General features: G+C 38.5%; 1 protein-coding gene and 1 long non-coding RNA gene across 4 annotated transcripts in view; one reads left to right on the forward strand and one right to left on the reverse strand.

Moving 5' to 3' along the window:
* Positions 1-11790: 11790 nt before the first annotated feature.
* LOC134481508 (uncharacterized) lies at positions 11791-18592 on the reverse strand. Its single transcript, XR_010057048.1, has 2 exons — positions 18453-18592; positions 11791-16660 (listed from the first exon to the last, which is right to left on the reverse strand). It is a non-coding gene; the product is annotated as an uncharacterized LOC134481508 (long non-coding RNA).
* A 660-nt stretch (positions 18593-19252) lies between these two features.
* The window catches only part of Brinp3 (BMP/retinoic acid inducible neural specific 3), a 432918-nt gene continuing 428564 nt past the window's right edge, over positions 19253-23606 (forward strand). The window contains exon 1 of one of the 3 annotated variants that reach the window (NM_173121.2): positions 19253-19641. The gene's annotated coding sequence lies outside the window, so the exon portion shown is untranslated. Of the gene's footprint in view, positions 19642-20789; positions 21332-21585; positions 22656-23606 lie in introns of those variants that run through there. The other 2 variants (XM_017598680.3, XM_017598682.3) reach the window with 2 other exon arrangements.

A 23606-nucleotide genomic window follows, 5' to 3' on the forward strand; every position in this document is an offset into this window, starting at 1 on the left:
TGCTGTATCAGGCTCCTGCCAGCCTGCACTTCTTGGCATCAACAATATTGTCTGGGTTTGGTGGCTGTATTTATTAATTGAATAACATTTGTGTCATTCCAATTACTAGGTATTGTGAAGACAGAGGCAATAAATGTGGCTGAATAAGAATGTAAGGAGTTGAATGTTGACTCTTTTGGACATATAACCAGGAGTGATAGAGGGGCATGATGATCTGCTTTTACCTTTTTTTTTTTTTTCCGGAGCTGGGGACCGAACCCAGGGCCTTTGAGAACGACGTTCAGAGGACAGGACTGAGAACGACTTAACAGGACTCTCGATTCTGAAGAACCCAGCATCAAACACTATTTTGTCAGCTGCCGTTGGTATCTCTGGAACTGCAGCCTGGGCTTGTGCTTCCTGCCGCAGCCGGTCTTTCATTGCTGCGTTCTTTATGGCGGCGAGACGACTCCTAGCTGCCGTTCGTCCGTCTTCGTCCTGCTTTGCTTTGCTTGTTTTACCAGGCACAATTTTTTTCCGGACGACTTTTTTGCTTGGATTATTGTTGTCTTTCCATCCAGACTCCTCGAGTTTCATCAGGTTGTTGAACTTTTGGGTTACATCATCGACCTGAAAACTAACCATATCCCAGAATCCATCCAGACCTGTACAGGTGGTCTCCTTTTCCCCGCGTTTATATTCACAATTATCCACCAGTCCTTCGAACTGTCTGAATCTCTCCATGATAAGGAGTCTTGTTTGACCAACCGCTGTCCGGATAAGATCTTTAGCATCATCGGGAATGTCCAGTTCTAGCTTCTTCTCCCAGTCCAGGCAGTGTGAGTTTAGTCTGTCAGTTTCTGATTGGAGAATTTTTCTGAAATACGGCACGCCGTGCTGCGGCTGACCCGTCTGACTGTCACCTGCTTCAGATGATGTGATTCCTTTCACTGAGCTAAATCCCCAACCCAAGCTTTTACCTTTTTGGAAATCGTCCACACTCATAATCATAGTAGTTACCAAATTTGCAATTTTACCAATGGTAAGGGAGGACTCCCCTTTCTATGCAAATCAAAAAAGCAAAAAACAAAAACAAAGCAAAACAAAAAACTCTCTCATTTTTCATCCAAGTAGCTTCTTTCTGTAGCAGATAGATGCTACTACAACTATCCTGAACTGTTTCTTGTTGGAAAGGCCATAGAACATAGAAGAGATCTTACTAGGACCCCTGTTAAACAATAAAGTTTCCAACTGTGTTCTAATTATCTATTGTCTATTGCTATTGCTATATCCAAAGACTATATAGCTCAAACTGCATGAAAGAAATTTATTTTTACAACAAATGAAGGACATCACAGAAATCCACTGATCAAAATGCATAAAATTAGGGATATACCTAGTCCCAGCTCCAAAAAAATGCTGGGTATTGTGTGTATGTATGTATGTATGTATGTATATATATATATATATATATATATATATATATGAAGAGAGATCATGAATTTGAGAGGGAGGGAGTAAATACAAGGGGTGGGAATAAGTGCTAAGATGGAAAGAAACATTATTAAAGCTCAAAACACATATTAGAATCTAAAGTGTAATAGTGGGGGGACTTCAACACCCTACTTGGAGCAGGTCATTGAAAAACAAAATCAGCAGAGACACAGTGAAAATAACAGACAATATAAATGAAGTGATCTAACAGATATCCATAGAACCTTTCACCCAAAACAATATTCTTTCCTCTCCACTCCACAAAGAACCTTCTCCTAAATTCCTAATATAATTGGCCACAAAGCAGGCTTCAATAGATACAAGAAGATTGAAATAGCCCTTTGTATCTTATCAGATGATTATGGTTTAAGGCTGGACTTCAACAACAGACAAAACAAAAAGCCCACATACTAATGGAAATTGAGTAACGCTGTATTTAATAATCACTTGGTCAGGGAAGAAATAAAGAAAGAAATTAAAAAAACTATAGAATTCAAAGAAAATGAAGCCACATCATACCCAACCATGGGACACAATGAAAGCAGTGCTGAGAGGTAAGTTCATAGCAGTAAGTGCTTTCATAACGCAATGTAACAACACACCTGAAAGGTCTAGAGCGAAAAGAAGCAAGCACATCAAGGAAAGGTAGGTGCCAGGAAATAGCCAAAGAAGAGCTGAAATCAATTAATTAGAGACAAAGAAAACAATACAAGTAATCAACAAAACCAAGTGCAGGTTATTTCAGAAAATCAACAACATAGAAAATCCTCAGGAAAACTAACTAAAAGGAACAGAGACAGTATCCAAATTTACCAAATCAGAAATGAAAAGGAAAACATAACAACAGAAGCTGAAGAAATTTGAAAAATCATCAAGTCTTACTTCAACAGGCTGTACTTCACAAATAGCTAAATCTAAACAATGTGGATTATTTTCTAGTCAGATACCAGAAAATTGGAAATAGTTTTACCTAAAGACCCAGGTGCACTGCTCCTGGCCATGTACCCCAAAGGTGCTCTGCCAAGTCCTGCATTGCCATGGTAGGGACGGGATGATGTGGACACAGCTCCTTGGACAGAGCCAGCAGGCCGTGTTTAGATAGAAAATTATTTTTTACTTCATGTTCTTCCTTCAGGAAATATTCTCCCCACCAAAGTTGTAGGAAATGTTCTCCCTGCCATGGTAAATGACTCCATGATAATTAGAAACAGCACAAGTCTGGGAGTTGAGGGTTTGTCTAATGTCTCACCAAAATGATAGAGTGCTTTGACCTTCAGGACAGTCCTTAAAACACAGAGTGGGGATCTAAAACCATGAGTTCAAAATGTATTATTTCTCAACTCTGCGAACTATAATGCTTAGTGTGAATTAGTTGAGAGGCTTCTTGTACCTAAAAAAATCAGAGACACTATAAGCCATCTTGTCAGAAAGATGCAAAAACTGGCAAATCCAAAGGCAGGCAGATTCCTGAATTCAAGATCACCCTGGGATAGAGGGAATTTAGGTCCTGGAGTGATCATAGTGGTAATCTTAGAATGGAATCCCACGTAGCTAAATTTATAGAAGCTAGTAGATGCCTGAAATCATTTGCAGTGTTAAAAAAAAAAGTATTTGCTGTCAAGGGTCCAAGGTCATGTGATGCTGATTCATGGTATAATCAAAAGGAATCTGGGTAGTGACTGAATTGATATGTAAATACAAGACTGAGCTTTTGGTCTTCAAAAGATGAGCTATCCAGGGAGTTTTTAGAACAGCAAGAAAAAGTGGTCTGGAGCAGAACACAAAGAGAAAGAGAAAGAGAGGTCTGGAAAATCTGTCTCAAGCAGAGCGTAGGCCATTAGTTTTAAACCCACAATTTGACTTCCAGTTGTTTGTTTCTTGTTCCATGACATCCCTTCCTTCAGGATCCCCTCTGGAAGCTGAAGCTGTCCCTTGGCAATGCTCCATAATACCATAAGGACACATGTTCCACTTATGTTCATAGCAGCTTTACTCATAATAGCCACAAAGTGGAAACAATGCAGATGTCCCTCAACTGAAGAATAGAAGCAGAAAACATGGTTCACTTACACAACGGAATATCAGTTAGCTGTTAAAATCAAGGATATCATGAATTTTCCATTCAAATGGATGGAACTATTAAATACCATCCTGAGTCCCAAAAGGACATGCATGGTATGTACTCATTGATAAGTTGAATAGCCAGAATAAAGTACAGAATACCCCTGATGCACGACACAGAAGTTCCCAAGCAAGGATGCTTGAATCTCATTTAGAAGGAGCAATAAAATAGTCAAAGGAGGCAGAGGGAGGAAGGGAACTAGTGGAAGAGTGGATGGGGAGGGAAATGGTCAGTATCAGGTGTCAGGAGCGACAGGAGAGAGAGTTGGATGGATAGGAGAATGAATGGAAATCTCCAGCTGCCTGAGGGTAAGGAGATGGTGAGAATTTCTAAGAAGCACCAGAAACCTGGTGTGAGTGAGACTCCCTTGAATCAATTCAGGTGAACTTAGCTGATAAAACTAAGAGTGGGGACATGAAACCATAAGAAGCCACTTTCTGTAGCCAGGCAGGACTCCCAGTGGAGGATAAGGACACCAAACCACCCACAAAACTTTCAACCCAAAATTCGTCCTGTCTAAAAGCAATGCAGGCACGTAGAAGGAGCAGAGATTGAAGGACAGACCTACTAATTTCCAGCCCAATTTGAGACCCATTGCATGGTCAAGCACCAAAATCCCTGACACTATTAATGATAATCTGTTATGGTCAAGACAGGAGCCTGGCAAAACTATCCTCTGAGAGGGTCTACCCAGCAGCCGACTGAAACAGATACTCATAGCCAAACATTGCAAGGAAGTCAACAGCTCTCATGGAAGAGTTGGGGTAAGGATTGAGGGCCCTGAATAGGAAGGGAACTCCACAGGAAGACCGACAGAATCAACTAGCCTGGACCCTTGTTAGTTCTCAGTGACTGAGCCATCAACCAGAGAGCACACATGGGCTGGACCAAGGTTCCTGGCGATTAAGGCTGCCTTGTCTGGCAGCAGTGGGATAGGTTGCATATAACCCTATAGAGACTTGATGTGTGTGCCAGGGTGCTCACTCTCTCAGAACAGGAGGGAATGAAATATGGGGAAGGGGTTCTATAAAGGGCAGACTGGAAGGAGAGACAAAGGTTTTGACGAAAGTAAATGAATTAATTAAAATTTTAAAAATTAACAAAGAAAGAAATCGGTACTATAATATACCATATAAAATAAACTGAATAACACGATGGAAAGAATACTAATATAGTACTCAGTATTAAAGACCCAGAAGATGATACATGAATTAAACAGAATCTAGCCCAGCAACATGCATGTGATATATTTTCTTATTTCTTATTGTCTGTTATAATGATATAAATGCATCTTTCATAAATAGAATGTTAGATGAAAATACTGACATCACTCAGAAAATACATGAGGACATAGATGCTTAAAGGGGCTGAGGTTCCTTTAAAATGGGCATCATAAAGACTGGGAAGCCTTTTAAAATTTAGCTACTTTCTTATAAACAGTTACTTCATATTATGGAAGTCCCAAGCCTCTATCTGAGTCTTTTTTAAGTTACAGATTAAATTCCTGAGATCCTTGGTGAAGGACCAGTAGCAAACTACTTCTTTGTGTAAATACCAGGCTTACATCCTTTGAGTTCATAGGTGGATAGTTTTCCATTTTTCACCATAAAACATGAAGACTGGATAATATATAAATTGATCACTAGTAATGTAGAAGAGGTAGGAAGTCAGCTACCATTTATTGTACCTGGATTCGTTGCTGCTTATAAGAAGGCTTAGTAGTTTTGTGACCATGTATGTAGATGGTAAATGAGGATAAATTGTTTGAAACACAAGCCAGCTCAGTTATGCATTATGTATGAGGTTGATCAATACTGTATGGCAAATGATGGCTCCTGTAATGTGATTCTGATGGAAGGCCACCACAGGAAAGGGGCACAGACTTCTCTTTCCAACCACCTGCCATTCTGTACGTTGATCTCATCTGGACATTAGAAAAGCCAGATTCAGCATGGTGGCTGCCATGACTGGAGATGGAGCCTAACAGGCTTCTTCCTCTGCTGAGTTACTTACTTGGACTTTTACCAATCACCATCTGCTTCCCAAAGAAGAGCTGGGGAACTTGACTTCCAAACAGAGGAGCTACAGGCATTTATATGAGCATTAAAATTGTTTTTTTAAAGAAAATAACAAGTATTTTTAAAAAAATAATGTCACTTTCTCAATGAAACCTGTAAGTTCCCTTTTGGCATTGATTAATTCAAGTAAAAGAACAAAGAAAACCAGAAGATTCGATCACGTTTTTTAAAAAAATTCTAAACAATTTCTAATAGCATCTATTTTTTTCCACTTTTGTTTTGTATCAGAAGTAAAAATCACTCCAACTGCATATGTAAGAGGATGGCCTTGTTGGACACCAATGGAAGGAGAAGCTCTTGGTCCTGCATTTGCAATGTTAGACCCCCAGTGTAGGGGAATGTCGGAGGGGGGCAGGAAGGGGGAATGGATGGGGAAGGGAACACCCTTATAGAAGAAGGGGAGGAGGAAGGGATAGGGGCCTTATGTCCAGAAAACTGGCAAAGGGAATAACATTTAAAATATAAATAAAAAATCCAATAAAAATAAAATAAACACTAATGACTCAAAAAAAGTGTACATCATGCTCTTAAACATCTTTTTAAATGTTTTTTTGTAACTCTAAACACATTCAAAGAGCAGCTCATCCAAAAATGTTTTTCTTCCAAATTTCACAGCACATGTTGTCAGTATTTGATAATAACAAGTACATCTGCTTTAGGAAGCTGTCAACAATGTTCTACCAAATCTTACAAGACACAAACTACCTCCTATTTCTGCATTTGCTTATTTTATAACACATGAAATAAGTCACCAGTTTCGTAGAACATGTTGGGAAAGAAAGAAGTGGGGTTCACTTTTGATTTTCTTCTGACCTCCCAGCAGAGTTACTTTATATCAAATAACACATTTTCAGGTATTTGTTGCATGATTTGTGATTGCACTTAAATTTCAAGAAGGATGTCTTAAAGAGTACACTCTTGAAATGACTGCAAGACTTAGGATTCTTAGCTAAAGAAGGCTGCAAATTCTCAACAACATTCTTTCATAATGATCATGTGACCTTATGCCTATCAAGAATAATAACATTGGGTGGAGATGATTCCCAAGCATTCTTCAAACATGAAATTTTTTATGCAAATATGAATTGTATAACTTTGTGAACATTTTTTTAGATTGCTTTGCTATATGAACTTATTTAACCTAGCTTCCCAGTAAATTCTGTGCTATGTACCAAATTCTCCCATACTCTTTTGTTTTTGTTTCTTTACTATTATTAACTTCAAGCATATTACTATTATTAACTTCAAGTTATCCTAGATTTTACCCCCTGTCTTTTGATTAAAAACTATATTTTCTATATGACTCCATAATTCTGTAGATTAGAATCAAATAAGTCTTCTTGTCTATGAACACATAAGGTATTTCATACATTTAAAGAGTCAGGAGAGGTACCTCCTTATAGACCAAACTCTTGATATTTGGAAGGGTCAAACACTGGAGTCTGCAATATAAGATCTTCATTTTTCTTTGTCTTTCCATTGAGAGGTGTCGAGTTCCTATCCAAGAGTACTCTATTAGACTTCAGATCCCCTGCCACACTTTTACTTATTTATTATTTTCTTTTTAAACTTTTTTAATATCAGTACACTGTAGCTGTCTTCAGACACACCAGAAGAGGGCACCAGATCTCATTACAGACGGTTGTGAGCCACCATGTGGTTGCTGGAAATTGAACTCAGTGCCTCTGGAAGAACAGTCAGTGCTCTTAACCACTGAGCCATCTCTCCAGCCTGATGCTTGTAATCTTAAACCTTTGTTGCCTGCCACACTTTTAGATGTCTACATTCCTTTGTTCTTTTTTTCAGCTTTTCATCTTTTGGTTCATAGCCAAAGAAAAAGTTTAATTTCTTCTTTCAGTCTTTGGTAAGGTCTCTGTTATCCATCTTAACTCCATTGTAGGCCATGATGTGTCTGAGGAAAGCACAACATGAATTTATGGGCAGAAAAAAGAAACCACTATTCTACCAATCATGTTTGGTGAAGTCTTTATTTAAGTCATTTGTCTAGTTTCGTTTTTTTTAATGGTTGCCGAGTTTTATATGATAGATGTATATTTTAATACCAAGTATTTGGAAAAATTATCTCTAAGTCTTTTGCCATTGTTCTACTTCTTAACTATCCTTTGCTATAAAGGGGTTTTTAATATTAATGATGTTCAACTTACCATTTTTTCAGGAAATATTTATCAGTTATATCAAAAATATTTTCTAAACTCAAGATCATCTAAATATTTTATATGCTGTTTTCTCATATTTTTATAGATTATGCTTTTATGTAAAGTCATACATCTACTTTGAGAAAGTTTTGTGAAATCTATAGTGTCGATATCTAGATTAACTTTGTGAGTACATTTGTTCACTGTTGGTGTATTAGCATGTGGATACCTAGCTGAATAATACAAAGGAATTTTGTGAGAACGATCAGGGAAAACAGATACACATTTGTTTAAAAAGTAAATATCCATATAGTCTATTAGTTTATAGAATGATCTGGTCTCCTTTGTTACCTACTTGCCTCTTTTATTAAACCTTCTGCCTTATTCACAGAAGATCTGTGAATTCCTCCCTTTATATTAAATATGAAATCCAATGATTCAATCATTTAGAAAAATACTTTGGAGTGATCAAATCAACATACCATGTTGCTTTCTTTATGTTGCCTTTATCTTCCCAGATTTAAGATCAACTCTACTGTTCAGCATTCTTTGTAGCAATGTGTGGCCTGTTGGGAAACTGTGCAATTTAAGATTAAAATCTACAATGTCTAGACACAGTTCCTCTGAGCTTGGCACAAAGTAGAGTTCTCCCTTTTTCCAATACAGTTTTCCGTTCTCTGAACTTGTCTGAGGAGCAGGACATCCCCCACCACAAAATACTCTCTCTCTCTCTCTCTCTCTCTCTCTCTCTCTCTCTCTCTCTCTCTCTCTCTCTCTCTCTTTCTCCCTGGGGAAGGTCGTGTAACCCCTTGGCCCCTTGGCAAGCTTAAATTCAATTTCCTCTTACCCAATAAGAACTCACCCATCAAGTGATCAAGTGCCTGGGATTCCTGAAATGCCTGCCTATCTGTGCATATGAGGCTTTCACAGCAAGTTAAGCTCCAGCCACAGGTTTTACATTCACTCTGAAAAACCCTTCCCACTCTCCAAGGTTCATATAAAGCCCTTGGTAATCCTGGAAAACGTGTAATAATCCAGCTACTTTACTCAAGATTGTTTAAAAGACCTGTTTCATTGTGTATCATCTGAAAAGAGAACTGTAACACTAAAATCCTCAGAACACTCCACTACTCACCCACTCACTCACACAAGTCTTGGACCTAGATCCTGCAGATGCCACCTGTTTCTAACTTTGCTTCATGCTTCCAGTTTTGTGGCAGCATACCTAGAAACATTCAGAGAGGAGAAAAAGTCTCTGAACCGCAGCTGGTCCACAACATGCATACTACAGTGGTCCTGTGAATATTCTGTTAGTGGACTTTGAATGTCCATAAAATCTCCTAAGAGATGTGCCTACATTTGCCAAATTCAGCCCAAAAAGTTTAAAAACTTGTTACCGTGCTGAGTCATGAGAGGATACCTTTTTGGATCACTGAAGCCATGTGAATTAGAACACTAAAGCCTTTCTAGAAACTTATCTGAATTCTGTGAAATAAAAAAGTAAAACTTTATTTTGAGTTCTTATTTATAGCATTCACATTATGTAGAAAATAGCTTCTATTCTATCTACTTCAAATATTTCTTGTTAAGGTCTAAGAAATTTCAAGCTATGGTTTAAAATGATGTGTAAAGAAATTCAAATCTTTACAGAAGAAGTGATATTTGATTCTAAGGTAATTATTTTCTCTAATCATTAATAGAATGGTTTCGATAATATTTGTAGTCTACTTAGTGTCTTTCTCACTAATTGTCTCACTTGGCCATTTCTTCCACCCCCTAGGAAGCCCTTGGCCCACTAATAACATCAACTTTTGTACTTTTGTTTGTTTCTTAAAAATGGATTATTAAAGAAGTAGGTGTAATATAGAGTGGAGGAAAAATTGTTCATATTTATTATTTACTTACCTTACTCCTCAACTAGAGCTAAAATACTACAAATTATTTTTATGCCCTTGAAACACTAAAACCTCTACAGGAGGTTATTCATAGGCAATATTGAATAAATGATGAATAAATATTTGTCAAATAGCCTTTTAGACTTATTCTTTCTTCCATAAATATGGAATCAATTTTACATTTTCTTTAGAAGATAATTCTCTATAAATTCATTGTTTTTCCACAGAACCAAAACTAGATATTAATTTTAAAGGAATAATTTCCATCATCCTAGAAGATATCTATTTCTTGAGAAAAGAAAGTAGAAGCATTAAGGAGACTTAGAGCTACCAAGAGAATTAGCAATCAAGTACTACAGCTTCTCCTTATTTTCATTAAAGAGGGTAAAGGCCTTCAGAGTTCATAAGACACTATAATTAATGATGCATCCTAATTAAGTAAATGTTCAGTTAGCTTTCTTGATTGTATACTGTAAAAAGTATAAGAAGAACAGGATCAAATAGCTTTAGGACACCCTATTCATGAAAATTACTACCCCTACTCCCACCACACACACTGTCTGCCATTCTCTTGTGTCCTCATTTTTGATGTCCTTCCTTCCATTCTCCCTTCCTTTATTACTTTTTTATACTTGTTAAATATTAACAGCATCTGCATAGAATCTATTTTACTTAGTGTCTTTTCTTCATCCTGTGTCTGCTAATTTCCAAACAGCCTTGAATGATTTGAACACAAATCTGTCCTTCTCTCTCTTTATCTCCTCTCTCTTTCTCTGCCTCACATCTTAGTATATTTATCTGCTATATGGATAGTTCTTTGAACATTAATAAAAATGTATGCTAACTAGTATATTTGAAATAAATTCATGCAATCTTATATGCTCTTATCTATTCAATTTGTAGAAAATAGTGTTTTGGTTCGGTTTGGTTCTTGTGTGTGTGTGTGTGTGTTTGTTTTGTCTTCCAAAATCTAAATGGGCCCATTGCTTCTAGAAACTCTAAAATTGTTCTTCCTTTCATTTCCAGATTCCAGCATGTTCTCAATCAGAATGACCTGGCTTACCTAACTCCAAAATCAGTGTACCCATTATACTTTTATACTTTCTTTTCTGATTCATACACGGCGCCCTTTCCCCACCCCGCCCTCTGAGGTTTCCAATTAGAAACGATATAGCCGATACATTACAAGGTGCATGTTATAAAGTTTGGAAAACTACTTTGGTCATGAAACAGCATTCGCATTTTTGAGATTTAGGATCTGCATATTTTAAAGTACATATGCATAAAAGAACCTTAAGAAGTTTGGTTCATCATTTTTGTAATATTTCTATATTTGTTTTTGTTACCTTGTATATCATACAATTATATTTATAGGTAGCCGGAATTTGCCTATTTGTATTATTCCCTATGTAATGATTATGTTTTAGCCATAACACTACTGAGTAGTTAGGAGTAGTTAAATAGCTGATTTAAGAAGATAAAATTTGTCAATCTCATAAACCCCAAATAGCAAAAATGTTGCATAAACTAGTTTTAAAATTCAGATCATTATGGGTTGGGGATTTGGCTCAGCGGTAGAGCGCTTGCCTAGGAAGCGCAAGGCCCTGGGTTCGGTCCCCAGCTCCGAAAAAAAAAGAAAAAGAAAAAATTCAGATCATTATATTACAGTATTTTATTTTTCTATGAAAATATTTTATTTCCTAGAAGCAAATGAATAATTTATAGGTAAAGAACACGCTAATGTTATTAACAAAAATCGCTGAAAATTAATAATTTTAAATTTTTCTTTTTAAAACTGGGAGAAATGCAATATGGTGTATAAAAATAACTCAGTCAGGGCTGAGGAACTGGTGCACTGGTAATCAGTGCATAATGGTTTTACAGACATCCTAAGTCTATTACTAGTATCAGACTGGAAACAATGACATGAATCTCAAGTTTTAGGGTAATCCAGAGCATCTGGAATCTATGATCATACACACACACACACACACACACACACACACACACACACACAATTACAAAATCAAAAATAATTAAAGTAAAAATTAAACAATTCATTGATATCTCAGTAATATTTTTATTTTAGAGATTATAATTACAATATTTCTTCCTCAAAAGGAAAACCCAATGTAGTACCTTCTTGCTTTTATTTTCAAACTCATAGCTTCTCTTTTCAAAAACTGTTATTTCACAAATTTATAATTTTGTTTGCACATGTAATGTTTAAATACAACCCTCTCTGTATGTACAATGTTTTCAGGGCTGACCGTCAATATTTGATAACCAATTGGTATGCTCTTCCCTGGGGAAAGACTTTTGTTCCTGCTCTCAGCAACCCTTTATTGATTGCTGTTCTAGTAAAGGGTTGAGGACTAGAGGGCTTTCACTGTCACACTAGTATATCTAGAGGTCTTGTTATAGACTGGTTTGACTGTGTAATTCACACATTGAAATAAAATTTCTAGTGTGATTGCTCTTGGAGAGCCAGTCATTGTAGATTGTGGTCAATTGAATTAAGGAGTAATGTTGTCTTTTATCCTTCTGTTTTTCTACTTTGCTTTCTAAGTGTGTGTGTGTCTGTGTGTCTGTGTGTGTGTGTGTGTATGCATGTGTTTGTGTGTGTGTTTATGTATCTGTGTCTGTGTCTGTATCTGTGTGCGCCTGCCAATGGGAAAGTTAGGTAAGCAATCAGTAAGACTTCTACTGCAAACCAGAAAGAAGAGCCCTCCCAAGGACCATATCATAGATTACTTCACCTGGGGCTTTTAGTCCATATGATGAGAAAAATAAAGTTCTGTTGTCTGAGACTTCCAACATAACATGTTTTATCACAGCATCCTGAAAAGACAGCTTAAGCCAGAAGTTAATAAATAATTTTCGTTTTTTTTTTTCTGGGGCTGGGGACCGAACCCAGGACCTTGCGCTTCCTAGGTAAGCGCTCTACCACTGAGCCAAATCCCCAACCCCTAATAAATGATTTTCAATTTCCTTATACCTTACTTCTCCATATTTTAAAGATTTATTCATTTATTATATGCAAGTACACTGTAGCTGTCTTCAGATACACCAGAAGAGGGCATCAGATCTCTTTACAGATGGTTGTGAGCCACCATGTGGTTGCTGGGAATTGAACTCAGGACCTTTGGAAGAGTAGTTGGGTGCTCTTAACCCCTGAGCCATCTCTCCAGCCCTACTTCTCCATTTTTAAATAAGCATGTGCTTTGCTTCAAAGAATGGTAAAAAAAAATCAAGTTAATAACATGCCTAATAACACATTAATAATCCAGAGTTGCTTATGAAGTTTGACATTTCTAATTTGGATCACTGGGTAATGGATAACAAATACTGTAAAATTATTTTGAAATATAATGCTTCATTCACTAACTGTGTTTGTAAATAAATAGGAAAATTAAATACAAGCTTTATTTAAAATGGTGGAGAGTTTAGTGAACTAGTTAGTTGCAGCCTTTAGGAAAACATTACTGAGCTTTTTCTCTACATTGAGTACTGTGCTAGATATTAGGAATATAGAAGGAGGACAATAGAAAGATCATGAAGGAAACTCAATTTGGATTTGTCTTGTCCCAATGTTGAAACAGAAGTTGACAGAATCTTATTGGAAATACGGTCAGCTCTATACTAATTACATGAATATTGCAAACCCATAGGAAGAACAAAGATATCAACCAACCAGACCCACCAGAGCAACCAGGGACTAAACCAAAAACCAAAGAGTACACATAGAGTGACCCATGACTCCAGATGCATATGTAGCAGTGGATGGCCTTGTCAGGCATTAGTGGGAGGAGAGGCACTTGGTCCTGTGAAGGCTTGATGCCTCAGTGTAGTGCATTGCCAGGGCAGGGAGGCAGGAGGGAGTCGGTGGGTGGGGAAGCACCTTCATAGAAATAGTGGGAGAGGGGATGGGATAAGGGGTTTCTGGAGGGGAAACCGAGGAAAGGGGATAACATTTGAAATTTAAATTAAAAAAATATCCAATTAAAAAAAAAGACTTGGTATGAGCACACAAACACATCCAGCATTGCAAACTCTACTTAACAATTGTTTGTAACAGATTTTCCATAAGTCATAGATAATATTTTTAGCTAAAATATTTTAATTTGGTAAGGGAGTAGCTTGGACATTTAAAAAGAGGGATTGCAACCCCATAGGAAAAACAACATCAGCTGGCCAGACCACCAGTGCTCCCAGGGAATAGACCACCAGGGAGGGAGGGATCCATGGCTCCAGATATGTAGGTAGTAGAGAATGGCCTTGCCTGACATCAATGGGTGGAAAGGCCCTTGGTCCTGTGAAGGTTTGATGCCCCAGAGTAAGGGGATGCTGGAGGGGTGGTACAGGAGAGGGTAGGTGGCTGGGGAAGCACCTTCATGGAGATAAAGTGGAAAGGAGGTTGTGGGATGGGGGGGGTTGTGAAGGGGTAACCAGGAAGTGGGATAGCATCTGAAAAATGTTTAGATTTCATTTTGTTATTTTTTTTGCTGTTGCTGTTGCTGTTGTTCCTATATATTTTATAAGAAACATTTGGCAAATAGATTTTGATACTCATATTCACTCCAGGCTTGCTGAATAAATGAATATGTAAATAATTGCATAAAATGTTCCAATCTTGACATACATAAAAGATGAAAATAAATTTTTATTGATTTCTGCTTTTTAGAAAATTAAGCAATTTTAAATGACTTAAGTTTTGGTGTTTTGTTATAAATTGGAAAGTTTCTAATTATTTTAATGAAATATGTAACATTCTACATGTTTTGATTATGGGGCCATATATCTTTTATATGAGGATTTTAGATTGTGTTTCTCTTTACAAAAGTCCCATCTTCTATGTAGATTGGAAATTTAATAAGTAAATTAGATGCGACTTAATGGAGTATTATATTGCATCTAGCTTGCCTTTCCACAGTTTTTGGTGTGAGGCTGAAATAGTCCAAAGATAGAACAACACATAGATAGAACATAGAACAGATAGAAAATTGGAGGCACTCCATGATTAATCAGGATTATGATATTAAATATTTTCTCTTCCTATGGAGGATGGTGGAAGAGTGTCTATACCATAAGCTGGAGCAGAAATATAAATAGTAGCTTCCTAAATATTCTGACATAGCTAGCTGCACATCATTGGTCTTTGTAGTGTTTTTCCTTCCTTCCACGGATTCTCTATCTTAATCTCAAATGATGCCTCCTATAAGGACTACCGAAGGATTTAATTAATATAGAATTCAGAGTAGCTGAAAAGCCCAGGAAACTGCAGGTCATATCTCTTAGATCACTAGTTGGCATATGCTGATAATAACCATGTCACCTATAGTTCTTAACTTCTCCGTTAGTGTGAGAGAACAGACTAAATTATCTTTATGAACTAGCTAGTTCCAAAGCATCTTTGACTTGAGATTCAAATTCACTGAATCAGGTTATTTAACAGCACCTTGATCTTATAGAATTAAATGTGAAGATTGGAGTACACAGAGGCACCAAGGCAACTTTGGATACTTTCAATGTGAAAGCTCTGAAGACAAAGTAAACAGCACAGATACTAAAGTGAATGAATTTCAATACCACAGTGAGGACAAATATGCATGCATAAATATGTGTCAAATATGGCTTTTTCATATGCAAGCAATAATATATATGTATATATTCAGTATACATATACATATATACATATACATATATACAACTTTTCCTTAATGGGTTCCTTCTTTTATGTTTTATTATAAATTAGATTTAATATAAATATTTTTCTGAGATATAGATATTTTCTATATAAGCAAACTGCAACTTGATTTCTGTAACTAAATATTTATTTTGAGAGCAATGGGGAGATAGCACAGCAGAGTGAATTTTTACCACCAAGCCCCAAAGTTGAGGCCAATCTTTGAACCCTACATGATGGAAAAAAGTTACTCCCCTTGTGAACTTCTGTACACACACACACACATACACACACACACACACACTGTAAAAAGAGTTAAAAGAATATGAATATGTTTTTCTGGGATGGGTGGGGGGCTGCTGAACAGCAAACCCAGACACAGAGATGCAGGTATTTGCATAAGATGCTCTAAGGCTACATTGCATCTCAAGCACTAACTCCTTTGAATATTGTTTTGGAAGTTTTTTTAGTGAGGTAATAAGAGAAATGTGTTGATTTGTACATATGAAGGAAGATAAGACAAAAAGGCAAAGAACACCCTTCCCTAGCAGGAAGTCCACTAAATATACAGCTTCAGATGAGCACCTCGAAATGGACGAAGCTACCTTCTCAGCTTGAAATTAAAATATCTTACCTTCTCAAGGCATTGTAAAAAATACACTTGCTCTGAAGCCAGAAGACAGGGGATACAATGTCTATGACATTACATGAGGGTATAGTTAAGTAATCATATAGTTTAATATCGTATTCAAGCATGTGCATGAATTAATGATCATTGGAAAATTATAAAACTTTTCTAAAATTTCTAAGACTCATAAAATGAATCTTTCTTCTGTCCTTTAAAAAAATTTAAGAACATTACACACACACACACACACACACACACACATACACACACCACATACACACTGTTTGCTTGTTGAGTCAAGGTATTACTATATAGTCTAAGCTTGCCTCAGATCTACACAACTACAAATACAGAATACAACAGTGCATCACTGTGGATGCCTATAAAATGAAACTTTGTTTCAATTGTCTGACAAAAGTCAGACTGGGTCCTAAATAAACAGCACATTCCTCTTAACTGTCAGTTGGGTAAGTGCCCTTGCACAACATTCTGTGGTTCTCAGTATGGACTGCACAGAACACAGTTGTTAAGCTCTATTGGTAGTGAACGTATCTCGTATCTCAAGGTGTGGATATCAGCTCTTTCTGTGGCCTTGGGTCCTCTTGGCAGAATTTGTCAGCCTCTGTAATAAACACAGAGAGACACAGAAATAATCCATCTTGTTAGAAAATGAGACACCAAAGAAATTTTCTACCTCGTCAGAACATTCAGCACAGCCTGCATCCTAAAAAGGAAAGGGAAAGTTCTATCACCATGTCCTTACTAAATTTTTGCCTTTAACAGTCTTTGACAGTAATACACACGATAGATACTTGAGCACACCTATTTCAGTTTGCTTCTGTTTCATGGCACATAGCTCTCTTTCTTTATGTTATAGTACTGACGTCTACAGTGATGGTTATCATAAAAGAAATTCGGCTTTAATCAATAGAATTTTAGTATATATTTCTGTTGAGGCACCAGTCTTCACAGTTGCATAAGACATGCATATTGACACTAATTAGCTTGTCTTTCATTATTGAGGTTTGGAGACAGGGTACTACACTAGGATTAACAACAGAGGAAAAAATTAATATATATGTTTTTGCCAGTGAAAGGTAATTCAAAATTGCAGTGCTTTTTATTTGATAGCATCCTGGGATGTTTTGGAACCAAAATAGTCAGCTTGCACTCTTAATCCAAGTTCATGCCAGTTTCAAGACTTGTTATCCTCCACAGTTAGCAGAATGAAATAACAGTACCATCAAGAGCAGCTCAGCAACTTCACAAGTTTGTACATGCCCTCCCTTCAAGGTAACCATTCACAAGTGTAGGTGCTGGAGACTCTTGGCAAGCAGAAAGCTTCATCCTGGCCAGCAAATATTCACTTGGGACAGTGGGACAGATATAGGAATTGGAACTAAGATTGCACACTTGATAAAAGGTTTCTAGTGTCATCTTTCCAGTAAAACATTAAAAGATAACCAATATCGTTATTGCTATCGCCGGAACAGTACTCGTTTTCAAACAGAGTGTACTCATAGTATATTTAATATGAGCTGCTATCCCAAAATTCACTTCATCTCCAGAAAATAAAGAGTTAAAAGTGAGATGGATCCTTAAGAAACCGAAGATACTTTACCTGTGAGTATTTTTATACAAGATAGGAAGGACCTTAAAGTGTTGCTATTGTTTCCAAAACGACCCCCCCCCCCGACCAATCCCCCCTTTAACTTCACATTTGCAGGCTTCTACTCTCCCAGGAAAGAGGAAAAGAAAATTTCCAGTGACCCAGCTCCTCCGTGATTTACATACAGAAAGGATATAAATGAATGGAGTGGGGGATGGGTCCCTGAGAAGCAATTTGTTGCCTTTTCAACCGCAGAAAACAAGATTACTTATGAAGAACATTTTTATCCTCGGTAAATGATTAACCCTTCCACCATTCAACAACTCGGTTTCTACAACAAATAAATCGATTTCCAGGTTACCTTCTCTTCCCATTTCTAAAACAGACAGATACATAATTTGTAAGCTTCAGCAAGACTGAGCTGGAATCCTTGGTTAAAGATTCTAGTACCTGACTGTACTCTCTACACACCTTCTGGGTCATTCATAGAATTTCTAAAGATAAGGACCCAGAATCCTCCCAAAGAAAACATGTTTAGCAGGGAGGTGATCGTCATTCCGTGGAATAAATAAATAAATAAATAAATAAATAAATAAATACAGAAATAAATCGGTTACAGTTTTATCAGCCTCAGTGAGTCAAGTTCCCCGGTGGCCGTAGATTTCAGAGAGAAGAGAGGAGAGGAGGAGAGGAGGAGAGAGGGAAGGAAGCAGGGAAAGAAAGGTTGAGGAATAGGTTTAGAGAGAGAACGGGGAAGGGGGTTGGTCACAGAAAGGAAAACGAGAAGAGATCAGGCTAATCTTACCCAATCGATCCAGTGATCAGGTGATCGTTTATGCGGTATCAGGACACGAAAATGGCTCGACAATGCAATCCACAACAAAGCTATTTCTTTCTCTAGTTTAGCTCGATAACTGCTGGAATCAAATTCAAGGCAGACATGGCACAGCCGGCCACTGGTGCACCCCTCCTACCCTATCCCCAAGGGACCAGGGACAGTTCTCAGACTGCCCTAAAATCTAGCTTCTTGGAGCATGGTCTCTGCGCAGGGGCTCAGGACTGAAAGCAATTGCCTTAATCGCAGGCAGCATGATTTAACAAGGAAATGGGACCTAGGAGGGCTGCTGCCGCCTAGGTACCCCATCACCCACTTCTGGGTCCTCTTGCTAACCCTCCAAAGCGTAGCGTCCTCGAAAACTCTGAGTGACTACGACCTTCAACCATTCACCTCCCAGCCCCTGCCTATGCAAAAATCGCGGAGGATTAGATCAAAGCAATGGGACCGGTCCTGCTGGTTTATTTGGGGTGTGTGTTATGTCAGATTGTCTTACTATGCCTGGATCAGTTTCTGCAAGGGAAGCGATTCCAGGCAAGTGCTAGTGAAATGCACTGATGGAATACTATTAATCCTAATGATAACGTTCTCAGCGCAGGTAAACTCTGAAAAGAACTGTGAGTGGGAAGATCCTGCAGGATTTCCGAAGCGGTGCTCTCCTGAATTCTCATTGGATCATCCCTCCCCAGCAGCCTAAATCAGTGCTGCCGCTCTCTGAGGATGACTACAGCCTAGCTCACTAGTTGTCTACTCCCTATTTCCAACAGACCCTTTCACCTCTCTTTGCAGATCTGTTTGTCTTATCCATCCCGTTCTCTTGGGTTACTCAGCTTCTGCCTTTTCTCACTGTGTGGGGACGTGCAGTTAAGTAAATTTGTTCGCCTGAGGACCATAATAGGAAAGGTTCCCACGGTTACCCATTCTCAGTTAAAAAAAAAAAAAAGCACTTTAACATTTTTGCCTCCTTTACTTTTGGGTTCTTGGCCCCTTCAGTAAGTGGCTTTCACTTGATTAGATGCCACCAGGAACTACTGGGTGTTTCCAACTCCTAGTGTCCTGCAGCTTACAAATCTACACTGCTCTGGAAGATCATGGGATGTCTCCTTGAATTGTGGATGTATTTCTCTTACAGTCATCTGGCTTCATTGAGTTTCCTCCGGTAAGTGTTTCTTTACATATGATGAATAATATACTACTTGTGTTATTTTTTTTATTTTTAAAAATAAGCATAAGCACTACTTTTTCTTCAACCTCTCTCTCTCTCTCTCTCTCTCTCTCTCTCTCTCTCTCTCTCTCTCTCTCATTCTGTCTGTCTTTATACAGTTACTTTCAGATTGCAAATACCTATGTGTGTGACCATTGGTACATGCTGTAACTAGTAAGATGTAGCCTGTAAAATAACGTGCCCCAATACTTCCTTAAAAAATAAAGAAAAAAGAAAATCCCCAACTATATACAAGTTTCTATCAGGTAATGTGGACATTACCTCCCAATAATGTACCCCTCCTGGAACACAGCATAGTATCATTTGAAGAGGTATTTTTTTCTATTACTCTATGAAAATGCTTCAAGGAGAGCTATTTCTGAAGGAGAACTGGTTATTTATGGGTTTGGGAAAGTTCACTAGTCTCAGTGACGTTCAGAAGCTGGTCCAGGTCAGCATGTGTTCATCCCATCCTAAACAACTGAATGGTTGAGGGAGGACTTTGGTTAAGTGTGTCTATTGATTTAGTAGGATCCTAAATACTATCATCGCACTCTATGACAAGGAAGAAGAGTCCGAGTTTTGAGGGCATCGTTCTTTATACCATATCCAAATTGTACCTGGGCACATTATTTTGGTCATCGTGGTTCCTGTCTGGGCAGCATTTTGCAATGCATTTAGGTTTTGTGAATTATGCTGGGAACAGTTAATTGGTCAGGGAGGTCTCCCTTCAGATGAAGAGAGCTATCAGAAGCCACTGATTATCTGGGTTCTAATACATTGAAATTCAGGGAGGGACTTTACATGAAAAATGTAATTGCCTCTCTCTTCACACTTGCCCACCCCTGCCCTCAGTTTTTAATAAGTATGTTAATATGCTCGCTGTGTTGGGCTTTTATGAACATTTCTATGGGCTTTAACTGATGATCCTTCTCATTCCACCGAGTTGCTTTGAGGATCATTTAAATGTTGGATTTTACTTTACATATGGCCAAGAGTTTGGTAATTACCAATCACAAACATGCACACGTCCATAATCTGTAAAGCACAAAATTTTGCCCAATCTCCCTTTACTTGGGTGGATGGAGATGAGGATATATTGTTCAAGCTTCTCCTTCCTAAGTTATTTTTAAGGGGGGGGTGTTCTTTTTAATTTCTGGGAAAGAACTGTTCCAGTCATTGATGGCTGACGCGACAATCTAGGCAATGATTTCTTTCTTTTTAATTCAAAAGCCTTTAAAGCTTCCAGACATAAAAGTACTCCAGCTGCAGCATCGCACCATCCCCCTCCCCCGACTCAGATTCCAGGGCTTTCCCCCTTGCTTCCCACCGAGTAGGAGAGGAATTGGGGCTCACACAGTGATCTGCACCTCTTGGCGTCCCTCACCCAGCGCTAGTCTACCTGCTGCCTTTGCCAGTTCGGTCCGTCCTGCCTGAGAAGCCAGGGCCATTAGCGTCCGTGACTTCATTTGAAGAAAAGAGGCTTTGGTGTAATTCGCCAATTCAAATACCCTCTCTAGAGGACTACTGCTGTTGCGCAGGGGTGGAGGGAGAGAGAGAGAGGAAGGAGAAAACTTTCAGTGCAGTCAGACCTTTTTCTGCTTAATCAGTGTGACACAGTGAGGCACAGACGTTCGCTGTCTAGGTAAGTGCGTTTTGCTGTGTTAGAACCCGGAGCTCAGCCTTCTGTGAGGGAAATTGACAAGAGAGACAGGCTCTTGCAGCCAAGAATGCTTTAACCAGAGGGCTAGCAACAGGCGAGTGTGTCTGGAGATTTCGCGGCCGCCCTAGGCTACATCTAAGCCTCCTGGGTTCTGGGGACGTGGAGGGCAAAGCTCCTAGTAGCCAGGCTGGTCCAGGGCTCAGTGGTGGTGCGGGAGCATGAGGGTGGGGATGGAGTCCCCGACCCGCTGGCGCAGGCAACGCTCTGCCCTCACCCCTGCGGCTCGCGGTGGACATTTGCAGCCTATGAGAGTGAGGTTTGCAAGGGTTTTCCACCTTCCACAACGTCGAATGTCCAGTTTTCCTGGGCTCCTAAACCTCTTCTGTGAGAAAGAAAGACTTGCTTTTTCTGTAATCTCTTACCACGGTTCTGTGTTGCAATGTCTTTATTATTTTCCTGAGCTGAATCTAAGCACAGAGCGCGATGCTTCCCCCGGATACTTGTTTTTAAAGCCCCGATCATTGTTATCTGTCTGTTTAGTAGACCTCAGGATAGCTGAAGGACTTTTTTTTAGAACAGTGGTTAAGTATTACTAACCATCACTATTGCCTTTCCTTCCTTCACTAACTCACAGAATCCGGAGGGCGACCGGGTGAAGTGAGTTGGATTTCAACTTGGAGCCAGGGATTGGAATGCTATATTATCCGCAGTCTGAGAGGCTCAGGTGCTACACGCTTTTGTTAAAGCCACTGTAAAGTTCTCTCTTTATTTTGCTCACCCCCTTTCCCTGGAGGTGGAGTTGAGAAAAGAAGACCCATTTCTGGGCTCTCTGCTCCGGTGCTGACCACCAGGGAGGGGGTGGCGCTTTTGGGCTGCGGGTTTCTGCAGCTTCTGTAGCCAAACAGGAGAAGAGAGTTGAAGTCTTTGATGGCTGGTCTAGTCCCTAAGAGTTGAAGCTGAAAGCCTTGTACTTTCCTGTAGGTTCAGAACGTGATCAGTTTCTCCAGCAGAGCAGGGACCTCTTTGTAAAGGGAGCCTTGGTGTGGAGATTCAGGGTAGGTTCTACTTGTACGGGTAAAATGCACTTTCTCTTCTGTGTGAGCTGTCAAACAGCTGTTGGAAAAGAGGAGGAGGTGACCCGGGTTACAGATTAACCCTAGCATTCCTTGCAGAGGATAGCCAGACAAATGTGTGTAAGCAAGGAAGAAAACCCCAAGCTGTAAAGCTGTCACAGCAGTGTGGAGACAGATGATTCAGAATTTGGGGACTTTTTCTTTGATTTGCTTGTCGTCATGCAGTTAACCAGGTAAGGACTAAATGTCTATGTGATATCAGCAACCTTAAGTCTGGTTTTGACCTATTCGGACCTACAGAAGACATGCATTTTTTTAGTTGGTTCTAAGATCCATAACTTCTTCATATTCGCATTCATGAGTATATTTAATATCATTCAGTGATTCAATGTGCATTCATTTAAATGTTTAATGTGACTTTATTTAAATGTAAAACTGTGCTACAAAAAAATCATAAAATGGACCTAGGGGAGAGGCAGTGATTGGGAAGATAGAGAATTAGAGGAAGGGGTGGGTAGTCATAATGAGTTATGGAAGTGGCATTTGCAGAAATGCCTTATACCATGTCTTTTGCTGAGGTCACAAACCTTCCTATACAGAGGGCAAATGGAGAACTATTGAAGGCCTCTTGAACTGAAAAAGTAATTGTGACACCTTGAGAGTATTTTTTGTGGACACCCTTATGCTATCTTCTCAAGCTTGAAAACAAAGATGCTCGGGTATTGTATTAAATTGATTTGTAAAATTGGAGGAGGAAGAGGAGATTACCCAGAGGCACGCTTTTACATGAACCCCAGATACACATATGTTTAAGTCTAAGAAAAATAACTGAAAAACTGAAAAGGGGGGTTATGGAAACACACCCAAAATGAACTTCCTTTATTTTTATTCAAAGTTTGGTAGATATGTAGATTGAGCAATTAATAGATTTCTTCCACTATCATGTTTAACTCAATTAAAACAATAAATCTGCATGGTCTAAAGTGTTTTTTTAAATTATTATTACTGTCCTTATTTTGTTATATTCTGGCTATAGTTGAAGGAGCTGAGAATTTGCAGATATTGAAGCACGAACCCAACAAATTAATAAGACACCATCATAAAACCATACCAGTTGCTAATAGCATTTTGTCTAGTAAATTATCTTTACAATATCTGTGGAAATAACTTTAGTGCTTACATTT

This window comes from Rattus norvegicus, chromosome 13 (genome assembly GCF_036323735.1).
Source record: "Rattus norvegicus strain BN/NHsdMcwi chromosome 13, GRCr8, whole genome shotgun sequence".
In the NCBI taxonomy this organism is placed as follows: Eukaryota; Metazoa; Chordata; class Mammalia; order Rodentia; family Muridae; genus Rattus; species Rattus norvegicus.